The sequence below is a fragment of the Cygnus olor genome, chromosome 4 (assembly GCF_009769625.2).
Source record: "Cygnus olor isolate bCygOlo1 chromosome 4, bCygOlo1.pri.v2, whole genome shotgun sequence".
NCBI classification, from domain to species: Eukaryota; Metazoa; Chordata; class Aves; order Anseriformes; family Anatidae; genus Cygnus; species Cygnus olor.
The window spans coordinates 2,373,182-2,391,086 of record NC_049172.1 but is presented as its reverse complement, the minus strand read 5'-3'; the positions used below and the strand labels follow the sequence as shown (position 1 = coordinate 2,391,086).

The window sequence follows — 17,905 nt, the reverse complement described above, 5'->3', positions numbered from 1 at the left end:
GACTCAAAGTTTGAATACTTCCCAATATGAAGTCACCAGCTACTCTACACTGGGCTGTTGTAAACCCAGAGTATTTCCATTCCTGTCAAGGCAATTGACGCTAAATTATTAATTTCAAAGGGCAGGAGATTTGGATGCATTGGAAGTTTTGAGGTGAGACAAGCTGACCACAATTCAAGCCCGGTTGTTAAAGCCCAAACTGGTGAAAAGTTCCTTTGAGAAGAAAACTGTTTATACGGGAATATATTTTTAGTTTGGATCAGCACACCATAGGCAGACCCAGTTTTCTGTATGACACCAGCAGCTGATAAGCCTAGAGCAGACGGCTGAGGGGAAATATTTTAATTCCACGCCTGCCTGGCCAGTGTTGTATCAGCACCAACTGTTTCAGACACTGTTGTGGCATGGTGATATTTGCACGCGTTTCCTTCAGAAACATGCAGAATTCAATTCCAATTACGCAGGACTGTTTTGACACCAGTTATCAACTGCTACCAAACAGAGCAGATTCAGGACACACTTGTTCCATTTGCTAAATTCAAAATTTCCCGCATGAAAGCCAAGGGAATTAGGCTAGACAAGGGTGCGGTTTTTTGGTACCTTTTTTTTTTTTTTTGGCCATTTACCTTTGATGCCAGCAGATTGAAAGTTCAAGTGAGACAGCAAATTTATTTTCCATAAAAGAATGGTGGCAGAGAAAAACGCAAACTTCTATGTCTCCCTTGCTAATCTTTTTCTAGATACCAAAACTTTACTTGGCTTTCAGTATGCCATTATTTTCCTTTTTAAATTGGACACAAGATAGCTCTTTTAAAAACTACTTCCAATTACATACACAATCATTTGATATAAATCATTTTAAAACTAGAACTCTTCTGCCATCATTTTCATTTGGATGATGATTCCTAATACAGTAGTAGCACTTTACAAAAATTAGGTCAGGCAATACATCAGGAATGCCAAGAGACATTTACTCTACAGACTGCTCTAACATCACAGAAGGAAAATGACAGTATTTCTTCTTAAGAGTAATATATTTTTTACCATAGTGCATCTTCTTCTAGGAAGCCTTCTTAAAAGTCTGCGTACTTTTATAGCACTTGTTTTTAATACTGAAGTTTTAAAATCTTCAGTACTCTCTTCTGAGAATAACAAGTAATACTCACTGAATTTTACCAAAGTACAGTACTGTGCACAGAATCTGGCCGATTCACAAGGCTGTTTGTTACTAATGAGAAAAAGACAAACACTGATATGCAAAAACCAGGAAATACTGTCTGAGCAACAGTTGTAGCCCTCTTCCAGAAATGCTAGTTTAAATGAAGAAACTGCCAATTTCAATTTTAATGAATTAATCTTGATGATTCCAACCTAGTAAGGCATCACTTTTCCTGCCTTCTTCATCATAATTCTTGTTCTTGGGAGGAAGAGGACAATTAAGAAGATGTATGGTTGAAAGCAAAAATCCTGAAGCTAAAATCCAATTCCTTGATAATAGGTGACAATTCCATTTTGCTGAATGTGATTCAAATGAAAATAAAGGTCATGTGCTAACAAAAGCAGGTATTAGCCATAGCAGAGGAAACACCTGGCGCAGGCCCAATTGGCCACCTCTCATTTTTAATACCTAATGAGGCCCCAGCAGTCATTTTGTAGGAAAAAAAAAAATCCTTGCTGTTAAACACCGTATGTCTACTTCAAAAGAACCAAAAGTTTCTGGAGGTCTTTTAAGAAAGTGTTGTCATATGGCAGAGGAGAAACTCCTCTTTCCATTAATTCATGAAATTGTTCTTTCCACAGCAGAGCAACTGAAGTAATGAGAATATTAAAGAGTAAAGAGTACAAGTGTACTTGTATTGTTGAATATTGTCAGGAGCTGTGTCTGCATATTAGCTCTGCGGCCTTGCGTATGATTTATGATCACCTTGATCTGCAATACAAACAATTACATCCAGTAATACCCTAGTATATCAGGATATATTTACATGGTTCTTCTGACACTGTCCTGCCAAAATCATTGGGTTTATTATGAACCAGAAAGAGGAGGAAGGGAGAGCAGAAAAAAAAAAAAAAGAATCAAATCTAAAACAAACACACAAGACTTGGAAAACCTGTGGCTGAAAAGATGACATAAAATGCCAATACAATGTCCTTAACTAATCCAAAAAATATATTCAGGAAATTTAGTTTCAAGTTCTGAGATGAAAAATTTGGAATAAATATGTTTAAGCTACAGACTTTTTCGTTCTTAAACTACATCCTTGAGGAGTAAGCAAAAGAAATTAGGTTTGTTACTTGTACATTGTTTATTTTCATGTGGGCTATGAATACCTTTTTAAGGTGAAATTTATACATAGTAAATTTCATTAGCCATGCAGACTGCTAATATGTGCCAGTAGAGCTCCCGCATTGCCCTTTGGAGAGGAGAGTCAAAATTCAAAATGAATGCAAATCGGAGGAATAGCCTGAACTAAAACTGATGGCAATTCAAAGACAACTGCAAAGCAGTGCTTTTATATACAAATAACCAAGTGCACAAACAGAAGAACATTTTTTCTTGCAAAAAAAGATCTGGGGCTTACCGATAACCCAATCTGAAGATGAGTCAGCAAAGATCTGATGTTGTAGGAAAAAGAAAAAAAAAAAAAAAAAAGCATCCTCTTATTAGGATGCATAAAAGTGACTGGTGAAGTAAAACATGACACCCTGTTCAAAGTCAGGAAATACAACAGCTGACAAAGGTTTTTCGGGTCTGCTAGAGGAAAAGGAGATTAACTTGCTTCATATCCAAACATTCGGGCCAGAAAGGGGATATGCCTCAAACCTGGCTGTTTTCCTCTTATGGATTGGGGTGGCTTGAGAGCACTGTGCTCAGCACTGTACCAGGGTGTGGGTGTTCTTCTGGGAACAAACCCATGGGGATAATCATCATCTTTTAATTCACAGATCGCAGCTGAACGGGTAGAAATAGCACAGGATCTGTTGTTCTTGTGACATTTTCTACCCATCAGCAGTGGAAGAAGAGTCATACACTCTTTGATACACAGATGCTTTGGCCAGGTTTTCTGATGAGGTAAACTCATGCCAGCAAAGGAGTTGATGTACTGCCTCCAATTACTCAACAGTGAAAATATTTTAGAAACTTTGGGATTTAGAACAAAATATTCTAACCAGAGGCAGTGCTGGTCAAACTTCAACTGGAACACTGTGTCCTGGTCTGGGTGTCACTTTTGATGAATAATGGGCCCAAAGATAAAGAGTTCAGAAGAGAACACTAAGAGTCTTCGGCAGTATACAAACCAAGATCTATGCCAAAAGATGGCAAGAACTGATTTTACTCAGGCTAGAGAAGGGCTGAGCAGAAATATGAGACAGACTTTGGACATACAGGAGATTCATCACCTTTTTGTAGCAAAGGATGTTCTTCACCTGGGGATCAGCAAGAGATCACAGGCTTAAACTGCAGAAAGACAGAAGCAAGGCAACAGAAAAACTATATAACCGAAATTATAATTAAGTCTGCCTGGGGAAACTTCAACTTTGTTGAAGGTTTTTAGGGACAAGATATTTCCACACATTTCAGTAACATCTTTGTTACATTTTCCTAAAGGAGGATGGGCTAGGTAATTTATTAACATTTCTTAAATCCCTGTTTTCTAGAGGTATCCGTATGGATAAGAAGAAGCAAAAGCCAGTTTGCTCTCTCCATTCCCAGCTGGCTAGAAGCAATCCTGCTTCAGTTCAGGAGCCATACAGAAGTACCAAGAGCTGTGCCTACGCCAGCCAGTCCAGCTGAGACTCTCTCAGAGTTAGTTCGCTTTGCTGTGCACCAAAAGCAACCGGATCCACTGAGCACAGCTGAGAAAAACAATCTGTGCAGCACGATGTTTCATCTGTTCCTTTAGCACAAAGAGGGCAGGTTCCTCCCCGCTGCTGGAACACTGGCAGCACCTCCAGCATCCTGGTCCAGCGAAGCCAGCTGTCGCCAAGAGGGGCTCAATCCGGGACGCTGCAGATGTACGCTCAACTTCTGCGTTGCTGGAAACACCTTGTTCTCGTATCAGATTGCAAACCAAAGTGCAACACAGTTCCCTACACTGCTAAGACGAACAGCAGGCAGTAGCACAGAACTAAATTCCAGGGCTTGCTGGAAATCAGTGAGGCACATTTGATTTGAAAAAAAAGAAGGGTGAACTTAAAAGGTGAATAAACTTGCCTATATTTCATATCACACATATCGTGTCATATCTAGTTAGAACCCCCTGAACTGTTTCCAAGTGCCTTAGGTTTGTTTTCTTTTTAAAACATTTGTAGGATTAGCACAACCTTTGTGAAGTTCCCTCTCCTCCCTGTTAGGATCACCTTTTTTCTTCCAGTTTTAAAATACCACACTGAAAGAAGGGTACACAGGCTAAATATCAATAATTTATTAGAAAATCTCCTTTGACAGAAGGCTTTTAAATTGTTTCAAAAATATTTTCAGAACTGTGCAAGGACTATTATCTATGCTACTCCTTAATGCATATTTACTGCTGTCATCAACGAAAATAAATCCAACCTCAAAATACTCTGATAAGGCAAATATAAATATTCTTGCCCTACAGATACAAAAGCTGTATGCTTTTGTAGAGGTGGTTTGGCTTCCCCTTAGCCTGGTGCCGGAGACAGGATAAGAGGGAAATGAAGAAAATGGATTAAGTCTGGGCAGCTGAATTGATTGGCCTTGGAAGCAGACAGAAGACTCCAAAAGCACAACCTGGTGGGCCCATGTCCAGGAAAGTCTGGAAGATGTCTGGGAGGCTGCAGAGGTTGAAAGCTGATTCTGAGACAACCTGAAAGGCTCAAGTTGTGGTGTTATGGTTGTGTGTTTTTTTTCCTTTTCAAATATTTTTGGGGGATAGTGTGAAAAAGGTCAAAGAGGCATCCTGGAGGATGGGAGGAAAATGGTGCAGAGAGCCAGTACTACCACGGATGTGCTCTTCCCCTAGAACGACGGGAGACTGCAGAAGGAATTGGCAACTGGGTCAAGTTAACAAAAGTTGACTAAATTTTAGAAACCTCCCCCGCTCCAAACCTGTAACAGCAATGTCCTAAGAAGGTTCACTGATGCAGATGTGCAAATTGAAGCTTCGACAAGTTGTGCTGTCTGCCTGTTGGCAAAAAGGCAATTCAAGAGAAGATTTAGACCAGAACAGATGTGGTAATCCTTATAGTATGCTCTAAACACTATTCCACTTCTCCCCTAGCCCCAGTAAATAAACTTGCCATTGCCCTTCTTGGAAGCATTTTATCCAGCCTAACTTTGTAATATGGCTTTTCATTTGTTACTTCTTTCTCTAGCTATCAGAAAGCGTGCATGGCAAAGCTCAGAAAATTTAATTCAGCACTTCTACACGCTGGGGGAGCAGTCATATACTTTAAGTATTTAACTAAGGTGTTTTTAATCACCTCCTCAGAGATGTCTGTTTAACTCCACTGACTATATAGATATATCGGGCTACATAGCATCCCAACTTTGGTGTTTTTATTTACATGTAAGATGCCTGAAGTATTTGCAATGGCTTGATTACTCCCTGTGGGGTGAACTTGAACAAAAAAAAAAAATGCTTTTCATAGTGCCAGCCATATTATCTTCAACTATCACTGTTTTTCTCACACTAAGCATTGCATTATGAATACGAAAATTAATGCTTGGCATGAAAACCTGAATTTGAAAACATTCAAAACGTTTTTTTTTTTCCCACTTGTATGCTCCCTATAATGGCTTAAATCAATTATTCCAATGCAGAAATGCAGATACTTGTTCTTAATTTACAATTGCCATCAACCTAGCTGCATTCACTGTTAATCAGAAAAAATATCCCTTCACCCACAAGCATCCCTACCATCATGCCTATGCTACTCTCACCTTATTTTCTTAAACATATGCACACATCCTGAGAAAAACACAAACCACTTAGCAGCTTTTTCCTAGTTAACAGGGCAGCAAGAGGCACTGTGCACTGTTTGTCCCCTTACATGAGCAGCACCCTCACCTCACAGGGAGGGCTTCCCAACACACAAACACAGGCAACAGATCCAAGGCCACCAAGTAAGACTCATCCTGACGAACGGCTTACATCTTTTCCCCCTGTATCCAGTTCTGACCCTAAATACATTTATTATGAAGACCAATAGCTTTCTAAGAACTCAAAATGCCGTAATAATAATAAAACCCCCTATGACGTGAAATTATTTCACACAGAAATGCACTACTCTGTTTTTTTTTTTGTTTGTTTTTTTTAAGGTGCCTCAGACTGTGACTTGGACATGAAGAAAAACAAAACAAAATAAACCACAAACTTAATTTTGCCTTACCTACATTGACTCACCACGGTTAATGGTAGCAAACCATATATTTCTGCTACTGAAGTGAGCAGATATGACTCAGTTACACAGAGAATACTTGTTGAATGATAAAGTGCCGTCTTCATATGACAGCTTTTCAGAGTCAAAAGCACTATACGGACTTGCACAGAAAAGCTACATCTTGACAAACAAAACCTTTAAATCAATTTATTGCCAAAGATCATGTCTAGTTAACAAAAGCAGTACAGGAGACAACAGTTGGCATGAATTCAGACCATTTAAACTCTGGTACACTTCAAGGTCACATTTAACAGCAGCAGGCAGAGCATCAAAAGGATGCTAAAGAAAGCCGCTTGCCTTCTACTGACAACACAGATAAGAGCCTTGGGGTTAGTACAGAAGCCATTAACACACTACTTGAGCTACATTTTCTGGGCTGAAAAAAGCCAACGTTTTGCATGGTAGAAATACAACGTACTGTGCAGAAAGATCTGAGCCCAAAGTCAGTGGAAGCATTTCTACTGCGAGCATCTATGGCAAGACGGGACTCCTCCACATGGAGGCTGAAGAGCCAGTGCTGGGCCTGCGACCAACTCAGCCCCACACAGCCTCACCACCACCAGGTAAAGCAGTGCCCACATTTCACACTGAGACAGAGAACAAGGAAACAGAAGTTGCTAACAATGGAAACCCCAAACATAAGCCAGGTAATTGTCTCAGATGGCAAAAACATACAAAATATCGAAATCAACTGCGAAGCTTAAAACCCTGAGAGATGCTACGAGACGTTTCACTGTCAGAAAGATATTACTGCCAAAGGTTGTAAAATGTAATTTGTGACACAGTAAAGACTCAACAAGGCTATAACAGTGCCAAACAGTATTACCTAAGCTCTTAATCTTTCCATCAGACTGCATCATTTACAGCATATACACATCATATGACCAAGATGGCCAAATAGTCACGAGTTTATCACAGAGGCCCATTCTTTTTCATCTTAAATGAGGCCTTGTATGTTCTGCAATGTAAAAGGGCCACAACTGTTCAGTTGCAAAATTAAGAATGAACAAAATGTTATCTTTGTGTTCCCTTTGAAATGCATTCCATATTGTAACAGCAACAACAAGGTTAAGAAGAAAGATGACAGAAATAAATCTTACAAATTGTAAAGCAGCTCCAATGAAGTATATACCTGACACATGCAAGCCTCTCTGGGTTTTATAATGTATATACTTCCTGCATAGGTCTGGTAAAAGTACGGGCAACTGTTCAGACTTTCAGATATAATGCTAAATTTAGTGCTATTATATCCTTACCAGTATGCTGTGTTCTTAAACAAGACTTTAACAGGGCTATGATAATGCTGACTCAGGACAGAGAGGGCTCAGGCTGGTTATGAGAGCCACAGATCAAACACTCCAGACAATTTTTTTTTTCACCAGGAGCACTTCTATAAAGGTAGAAGTAACACTGAAGTAGGTCCTTTTTCTTTCTCTCCCTCCACACTACCCCCAGGGGATGTTTGCTGTGACATATCAGAGCCATAAAATCCTTTAGATTGGAAGTAACTTGTGGAGGTCATTTGCTCCACCCAAACTTTAGTATGAAAAATCAAGTATTTTTAAATATTAGAAGAAGTATGTTGATTCTTTTCAGTATTTGTATGTTTGAAAATGAAAAATTTCTATTTTCCACTAAGCACCATGAAAACTGCGCACATGCCATCACACTGTGCCATAATGCAACTAATACTTGAGGAACAGAACCTGATGGCATTAATTAAACACATTTTGAAGTATCTTACCATCTTCATCTCTGCACAAAATGATAATCCGAACATGCAATGTGTACAAAAGAAGCTGGAAACTAATAACCTAACAAGATGCATTGCAAAGACTGTCTTTCACATAGTGCCATAAGCAAACCAAGGCAGAAGGGAGTTCAGCTCTGATTCTCTGGTATCTGCGGAGGTTTGTGACTTTAAGCAAGTTAAGATTTGTGGGACCTTCTTTTGTACTGCTTTTAATGTCTTTTAAAGCTTCCACATATTGGAATGAACACTTCTACATTTACCTTGTAAATCTTAACAACCAAATACATTCCTCTTACTTACTAATGCCTTTTAAAGCAGGTACTGCGTTGCTTTTTCCTCCACCATGTGGGGTGGGAATGCACTTTTGGTGCCTCAGATGACAACTGTGATGAACTCTGAGCACTTTCTCCCATTTCCCCCTCCTCTGCAGGCAAGGACCCCCCAGGCCACACTTGCTGGTGTCATCAGCTCAGCAGCCTCCCCGCTTCCTTTGACAGCCCTACGCAGGTGTGAGATGCACTTGATCTGTGGATCATGAGCAACCACCTACAAATTTCACATGCCACAGCAGTGAGAATGATGCCATGCACGGAAGGAAGTCTTATTTAATCAGGTGTTCAAGTGCAAGAAAAATTAGACACAGGTTTGGCTACAGCACACTGTTGATATTAGTAACGTCTACTTTCATGCTTATTATCTAATACAGTCTCTTCATATATGCATTTGGGAACACAATCTCATATTAAAAAGCATTTAATTATCCCAGATTTGTTTACTAACTCTAGCAGTGCTTTTTTTTTTCCCCCCCAACCTAGTGCTTGATAGCGTGGTGACAACAGCCTGAGTCAACGCGCAGGTGATAGCTGACACAGTTCATTAACGTGTTACAAGTGCAGTTGAACTGGAATCATGAAACATTTTTCACTTATTTCTTATTATGCGCCAGCAGGTACAATAAAGTTCCCTCTTTAAAACTTCTCTACTTCATCACAGACCACAAAAAGTCAAAAGCCATTTTAGTCAAACCTCAATGGTTAAAACATCTTCTATATTAATATTTCAACTTTGTTAACCATTAGTGTTATCTTGACTTCTTTCTTAACTGTTCAAATTGCATTTCAGTCTACCAATTTAGATTTACAGAGACAAGCTGAGGTCACCAAATAGATCTTCTGGGTTTCCAGTACGAAAACTAATAAATTGGGTAGCCATTATAAAACGACTACTGACAGAAAAAATAAACACATCCCACACAGGATCTCCTACAGTCACAATATTTATCTTTTACTATTTATATTAATCTAATAATGTCAGGTTGGTGAAATTACCTCATTCCTTCTTAAACATGCATTCTAAAACTAAGCAAACTCACCCCATGGCAGAAAACCTGACTATGGAGCAATACAAATCGAGGCAAAAACTGCAGGGGAGCATTGGCAAGTCTCACAGAATTACAATGAGAAGTTAATGAGAAGTGCTACCTACCCACACCACAAGAAACTGTACTGGTCTGGAGTAAAAGATGAAAAAAGCAGTGTGATGTATCATGCAATTAAGAGCCAATTGCTTGGGTCAAGCTGTATCCATTATGAAACATCATATTTTAGCTTCTTCTGGAAATTACCCGATTCCACAACAAATTATAAACTTCTCATATAAAAATGAATTCACACCAATTGCTACAGCACATGAAAAAAAAAAATCAACTCCCCGAAGTATGAACTAGATTACTATATTAATTTGTCAAATGGAAAAAAAAAGAATTCAAAAGGTAACCACAAGTTCCATAAATCTGATGGCTTAGTTTTCAACTACTCATCTTCCTTGACATGTGGTAACACAAAACAAATGTTTATATTTTTCATTGATCGCATTTCTGTATGTATTTTATGTGCTTGTGCACATATTAATGAAATATTACTCTAAGGGTATGAGATATTGCTACAAGAATGTGCTCAGTTTTATGAGGACTGCTTTGATAGATGTATCATGAGAACAAAAATTAGACGCACATTTGAAAGAGTCAGAAACGATCAAACATTTTATAAGATTAAATATCTCCACTACCTTAAAACAATATTGTTTTAATGTGTTCAAAGGCTCTGATACAACAAATGAAATAGAAAATTGATTAAAATCCAGAAGTGCAGAAAAACTCAAAACCAGAACTAAGATGCACACAATTACAAAAGCAACCCGCTGGGTTTGACATTACCACCAGGAAAGTGTCACAAATACAAAAAGTAGGCAGATATTTCTCTTCTTTAGCTCATAAATCTGACAAAGCTTTCTATCAAACAGAAAGCATTTTAATTAAAAATTGGAATTTAATTTGTTGAAATTTTCAGTCCCACCTGGTAGTGGGAGTCTTGGAAATATTATTTGGGTATTATGATGAAGTCTAAACCCTTTAACATGAAAAGTAAACCCATTTTTTTATGACGCAGCTTTATTCCAAGAAATCCAGCTCAGTTTCCCGTATTGATTTATTTAACCAGTCTCATAAAGGAAATGTAACATTCAGAAGTGAGAGCTGATATAACAGCAGTCCACCACTGCCATTCAATCAACTTACTATTAACGGCAACAATATGCACCATCGATTACAAAACAAACTATCAGGAACAACACTGGATGAGCAAAAATCCCTAATTATTGTAAGCCTAAATTTTCCTTTCAATATTTCTTTTTTCCAGTAAAAAAAAAAGGTTAAAATTTCAATTCATCCTTCTCAGAGTTCTGCTAACTGACAATCAAAGGTTTTGTAGATTTATTTCCAACTATGTTTCTTTAACTTACTGCACTATGCACATATTGGACAATGAAAAATGTTGCTCTATTGCCATTATCTAGTTAATGATACACGTCAGATAATGAACACTGTGTTTGTCTTATACACAGCGGACCAAAACTAGCAAGCATTACTCCGAAAAGAAATGTAAGAGATGTTGCCAGAAAGTGATGCAAGGTGAAGTTATCACAACCTGTACTAAACTTTGTTACTCCCTCCATGTTATTTTTTTTTATCTTTACTGTTTGTAAGTAGTTTCCTTTCCAACTCTTTCCTCCATATGTTCCTTTTTATAGCACATTAGTAATTAAACTGATATGAACAGGCTTATAGTTTAACTTACAGTTTCAGACTACAGAGCATTTCACTAACTGGATCTAATTTTCTGCAGAAATATCTCAGGAGAGCACAGAGGGGGAATGAAACAAGAAAAGGAAGTCCTCACATTTAATTATTTATTCAGTCTCTGTGTATGCTGCATATATATGGACAATGTCATCCCAAGTGCAAGATGTATAACAAGAACATGGAAAAAGATACCTCAACATCTTTGGCAGCAGTCCCACAAATTGTCCTGTAAGAAGTTAGCAGAAATAAGTAACTGCATACCGAGAGAGTTATGAAGGCCTAGGGGGAAAAAATCTTGAAAATTTTCAGAGAAAAAGAGAATAGGAAAAAAAAGGAATTTCTGGGAGAAAAATGAACCAAAACTTTCACAAAGACTACTTTCTCTCAGAACAAACACTGAAATAATTGTAGTGTAAATGTTTAAAAGTATTTTATGAACACTCTCCTTCAGAACGCCTTCTGTATTTAATATGTTCTTCAAAGGAGCCACAGAAGAATATGAGCTGGAAGAGAAGCCTTCCAGTTCAACCCTTTCCTCAAGACAAATTCAACTACATTATGTCATTCCTGACATATTTGTCTTGTCTGTTCTTTATGAATGCCAATGAAGAAACTCAGCAATTTCCCAAAGCAAGCTATTCAGGGTTTCACAATCATTACCATTTGAAAGTTTCCCCTATTATCTAACCTGAATTTTTTTTCTTCCTCAGGAAAGCCCCTTATTTCTTGTACCATCCACCATGACACTGAAAACACATTATCCCCTTTCTCTTTGCCTTCAAGTCTTGATCTTAAATCACTGAAGACTTATCCCATCCCTTCTCATTCTTCCCTTCTTTAGACTAAACAACTCCACTTCTGATCTTTTCTCCACAGTTATCTTTTTGATATATCTGATCACCCATCCATGGCCTCGATCCAATTACGCACACTGCTCTAGGAGAGCAATGCCCAAGTTTGGGCACGAGCTATGGAGCAGAAGGGCTGCTTCACAGATCCACCAGACTCCCCTGTTTATACAAGCTGATATGATGCCTGCCTTTTTTGTAACCACACAACATTGCTGACTTTATATTCAGTGCATGATTCCCCATAATCCCAACTACTCTTCTAAAGTACCGCTATCAGCACAGTTGTTGACCATCCTCTGCTTTTGAAGTTATTACTCCTGCTCCAACACAGCATCTTCCATTTATCACTCCTGAATTTAATTCCACTTTTTTTTTCAGATTATTTCTCTAATTTGTCAAGATGATTTTCAGTATTATTGCAGTCTCTTAATGTTGGCATTTCCTTCTTAGCTGCATATTTAATCAGCATATTTTATTTTATCATCTAGGTTCCTAATGAAAACACTAATCATAATTAAACCGAGGACCAAAGACTGCCAAATCTCCTTACTTCAGAGAAGACTCAGTATCAGGCCATCTCTCGATGCTTAGGACTGGTCCTAAGGACTGCAATCCTTCATACCTTGTTAGCTACAAAGTACTACTCCCAGTATTTTTTCCTCTAGAACAACAAACTTCTTCTGAATGTGCTTATAACATTAGATTTCTCTCTGCACAACCAGATCGTCAGCTAAATGCATGCATTGGGAGGTGGAGGGAAGGCGTCAGGGAGGGAGGCCTGCAAGTGTCAGAGAGCCCTTCTCCTTCCCCACCATAAGAGGCCTTGGCCTTCTCTGGAGGAGAGGTGGTAGGCCACTAGAGGGACCAGCTTCCACAGTGGGCTGCTACCAGGCTCCCCCTAGACAGCACAGGAGGTAGAAACGACCAGGAACTCTGTGATGGGACCACGCCACCGTGCCATGGCCATGGGCCAAGGATGGAAGTACCTGGTCCTTCCTCTGCTTGACAAGTCAGCAATGCCCTGCTGGTTTAGGGTTTACAGAGGGCACCAAAGGGGACAGAATGCAGGTCTCTGAGACCCTCCATTTCACCTCTGAGCACAGAAGAGAACTTCCCAGTCACCCATCATTGTACGGGATCTTTCTCAGAGCAACCAAACAGCTGAGAAGACCCCTGTGCACCCAGGAGGCAAGGGAAGAGAAGGCTTACCAAAAAGCTGAACCCTCAGGACACAGTATTTCTGTCTGCTGCAAGTCCGCTGTACTGCTTTTGATTCAAAACGTTTTAAACTTTCCTCTATTCTATTTCTGTCTGTCAAAATAACTCTTAGTTTGCAGAGACATTGTCCTTTTCAATGGTGAACTACGTATAGCTACACAGGCATGCCTACAAGAGTACGCATACTAACAAACTATATATATTTATAAATGTGTAATATTCATATAGTTCTCTAACTTATATAAAATTATTACAATCTATTTGTGTTGGCTTTGGATGTGCAAATTCTCAATATTTCACTTTATCCCAAGGGGAAAAAGGATTTATTTCTCCAGACCTTCCACAGATCTCAACATCTTCCAACCCCACATTCCATCCATCCTGCAGAGCTCATTCTTGAAACTAGCGTAGGGCTTCCATGATTCATAAATACCCATGGAAGGGAGTAAAAGGGAGTTAAGATTCCTTAGTGATCTGTAACCCTGGCTGTGCATCAGTTTCTAACAACACAGATCCCTGCTCTTGGGTATGTCAGGAGCCTTCCTGTGGCCCAAAAGGATTCCAGTGCATATAATGGTCCTAAGGTTACAAGCCTGATGGTCACCAGAAAACCAGGGACCTAGAAGACAAAGTAGTTGTCTGCTGCCTATATAATGCTAAAAAAATAACGTATGGCATATTATGACTAGACTCCTTCTTTTCTCATCTGTCTTGTTTTTCAAATTCCTTTGCTAAATTAAGTATCATTCCATGAATACAACTACATTGTATAATACCCTCCACAGAACTGGGTCAGCTACCTCAACAGATGTTCACCTAAGCTTATGGCCTTTTTGTCTCACCTACTCAAAAGAGAACTTCTCCTTTTGGTTATAATCTTTCAAAATTTCTTTAAAAGCTCTGGGAAACTGTCCACACTGACTAAGTTTTAGTAATCTTTCATTTAAAAAGGAGATGACTGTTCATGATAATATAACTTAACAAATTATCTAAATAAGCAATACCACATCCGACCGTAACAGATTGATCTTATGCTTTCTATCTCATCTCAGTCAACTCCCTAACACACATGCATACAAAAAACTTCACTCATAATCTTAAATTTTCTTAAATTTTCTTTCTATGTTATATAATCCTTTAGTGCTCAATAAATCAAGATCACTTTAAACTCTATGGCCAAACATAGACTACAGCAGTGAAAAGTCACCAAGGCCATTAAGCACAGAGATACAGCAGCTAACTCAAGACGTGCTTCACCAGCAGACTGCTGGGCACAGACCAAATGTCCTTGTGCATTCTTGCACCTTTTTGCTCCCATCCAACTGTGGCCACTTGTGAACTGGAACTGAGCTTGGTAGACTCGAAGTCTGAGTCATTACCTTTTGTGTTCTTCTATGTAAATTCCAATAAATAATATTAATGGACATGTATTTCTTTTTCATTTCTTTTGAAAGACAAGGATGAGTTAATAAGAAGTCTTTTAGTTTAGCTGTCTTCTGTACCTGACTCCTGTCCCTGTGGATCATATTGATACTCCATCAGAGCTGATGTACGCGCGCATACACACACAGATTTGTTCATGCCTAACTCAGCGCACTCAGTGCATCTCAGCACTAGTTTAAAGCTAGGCATCCTGAGATATTCTGCTGGAATTACTCTCTTTATTGAGTCATGTCTATTACTTTTGAGGAGCAAACAAAAAAGAATACTGTATCATGTAACTGAACTGGTCTGGAGGACTTATGTTCACTCACAGCCTTTGAGAGGAAAACAAAGCCAGACTTGCCTTCAGTTTATCAGCTGGTCAATAACATCTGGAGCATACGCAGCCCACTGCCCTGCTCACACCAGCACCAAGCGACAACAACGAGAAGTGCTCAGGATGCACTGGTCACCAAATTCTCGAGCCAGCAGCAGGGCTCAGGGACAAGGAGAAGCACATGCTGGAGCAGCCTCTCGCCCAGGTCATGCTGCAGCTGCCGAGCAAGGGCTGAGCTGCTTCCCGAGAGCCTCCCTCCCTCACCTCCCTGCCTTGGCCCCAGCGCAGCCTGCTGGGAGAGCACATCACACGTGGCACTCGGCCCACTGGCTTGCGCCTTTCTTCTCTGCTCCCAAGACACGGCTCAGCTGCAACCCCCTCCCCATGCCCCTAAATACAGCCCAAAATAAAAAGCTGTGCAAGTTAGTCCTGCTGATAGCCTAAAAGCTTTTGAGGTGGGGGGGGAGATACTGGTGGGAAGCAAGAAATTAAATTAGGCCAAGGCCTCAAGCCCTGGATATGAGTAAACAGAGAGAAGCAGAAATGGGTAGCAAGACAGACTCTCCAGCTGCGGTGCTGTGCTATGGCACGAAAGGAAAAAATAAAGAAAGAGCTAACTCTGCTTCTTTAACCTTCTTCCCATGCTTGCTCACTAGCTTAGCAAAGCTACCAGAAGAAGGGTCTCTTTACTAGCAAAAGCCTTAGAGGGACTGCTGGAGACCTACAAAGAATTTGGAGCACTCAAAGTCTCTCTGCCTGATGTCTAACTTCCACTTAGCAAGGTGCGTCAGTGCTCCCCAATGGCTCCGGTTTACACAAGTCCCTCTGTTTTTTACAGATCAGTCGGGTAACGTTTGGAACACACCAGGCACTGTATGTGTATTGGGAGGCCTACAGCATCCAGGTGGGCCTCCAGTGGACTTCAGCCTTGAACTAACACATTCTGGAATTTAAGAAATAACAGCACTTCTCCTGGATTACAAATTTCTGGGTCCTGGCATTTTAATTAAGGTACCTCTACTAAGAAAGCATTCAGAGTCGCTATCACCAGCATTTATCTTCAGCAAGAAGAGATAACAGCATCCTTCTGGACCTGCCTTGTTAATGCTCTGCCCAAACCTATTAACCCCTCGCCATTTCCTCCCTTATTTCTCAGTCGTGCAAGGCTGTCCTTTCTCTCCGCTGCTCCTTTTTCCACAAAGTAGAACAAGATGAAAAAAAGTGTTCTCAGGGTTTCAGATCAGCAGACGAAGAAAATAAAAATGAAGTATAAGCAAATTTCTTTTTTCCTATAAAAGGTTCCAAAACCAAAGCAGGCAGATTTTCAGAATTATTTCCGCCTGATGAGCTGATGAAAAGAGACGGGTTCCTACCGACTGTTAGCATATATTTACACACTAAATTCTATTTAATGAAGGATTAAAATAATTATACTGAATTACTGTTATTCCATACTCTGCTTTTATTCTTTTTAGCCCTTAGACAACCTCTGCAGCCTCCAAGAGCCAACACAGTACCCTGGCTGCCCTGGAACCCGGTCGTCCCATTCCTCTGACCGCCGAGTGAGTCATTGTTGTGCAGCATGACATTCCCTTCCTAACGCACTGGTTCCCAAACCGCGGTCCTCAGAAAGCTGGCTGACTACATGCTGCTGGCGCTGGTCCTCGCTCCCAACTGCTGCATGGCTTTAAAGACAACCAAGATGCATTAAACAGTATCCTGACATTAATTTCCCCCATAAGACGTTATTTTAGTTGCTGCAGGGCAAGTATGTTCTTGTGAATGAGCGAATAGGTGTCTCAGAATAACTTCTCTTCTAAGGTACAGTCCACGTAATGGGGGTAAAAAACAAAAGCATGGAAGTCTTGCTCTAGATAACGTGTCAGCCCTCAGTGCAAATCTCCCTGGTTCAGCAAGTCCGGGAACTAGACCGAGACCAGGAATTATCTCCAGCCCTACCATATGGAGATGCAAGACACCAGGCCAGTTGCTTGTTTTATTTAAACATGTGTTTCTGTTACCAGCAGTATTAACATTGCTTTGTTCCTGTTTATATTTAAAGAAATGAGAAAATAAACTAAATAACTTTTTTCCTCTCATTTTGTTTTTGTTCTTTTAAGAGTTCCCTGTTCCTGTCAGAGTGAGTTAGGCTGAACAGAAACAAGGCATTCTTCTTCCAGAGCAAACGTGTCCACATTTGGAGTTATTTGGGAACCATTCCTACAGCTCAAATGCATGTCGTTGTCCCCCCTCCTTAATTCTGATTAATGTCCACATGTAAAAAGTCCCTTAGGTTAGATAACTGGTTGTCTACTTAACAGATCACAGTAACACACAATTTACCTGAGACGGCAAAACACACAATACCCACCTGCTGCTTTTACCACTTTAGTGAGGCATCTAATTCAGTGGCTTAAGAGAAAAGTTTCTAATTGTCTGCAAAGCGGCAACCGCATCATGACAAGAGTGATAGGGCAGCTCAGACGACCCCAAGGAAGAATTTGGATTCCCTGCCCTCATCCACACCTGAGGGGCAGAGGAACCATCCCATGAATTCAATAAAACCCCCAAAAGGAAACTCGTGTTAAGGCAAGGTTCAGCGTGCCCAGTGACCCAGCGTGCAGGCTGCGATGTGCAGGAGAAAGCGTAACGCTTTCCCTAACATGGACCCCTCCTGTAAGTCACGCTGGAATCGCACAGAAAAGCCCAAGACGATCACTTCCCAGTAAGAGCAACACTACTTGACAACGAGCACGTATGTTAGCAATGCAGTAAAT

The 17,905-nt window shown here is 40.0% G+C and overlaps 1 protein-coding gene and 1 long non-coding RNA gene across 5 annotated transcripts in view; one reads left to right on the top strand and one right to left on the bottom strand.

Moving 5' to 3' along the window:
• Positions 1 to 17,905, bottom strand: part of ARSJ (arylsulfatase family member J) — a 56,873-nt gene that overhangs the window by 34,406 nt on the left and 4,562 nt on the right. The window lies entirely within an intron of this gene.
• The window catches only part of LOC121069027, a 30,792-nt gene continuing 22,525 nt past the window's right edge, over positions 9,639 to 17,905 (top strand). For both annotated transcript variants that reach the window (XR_005819208.1, XR_005819207.1), the window contains exon 1: positions 9,639 to 17,853. This is a non-coding gene — a long non-coding RNA (uncharacterized LOC121069027). The remainder of the gene's footprint in view (positions 17,854 to 17,905) is intronic.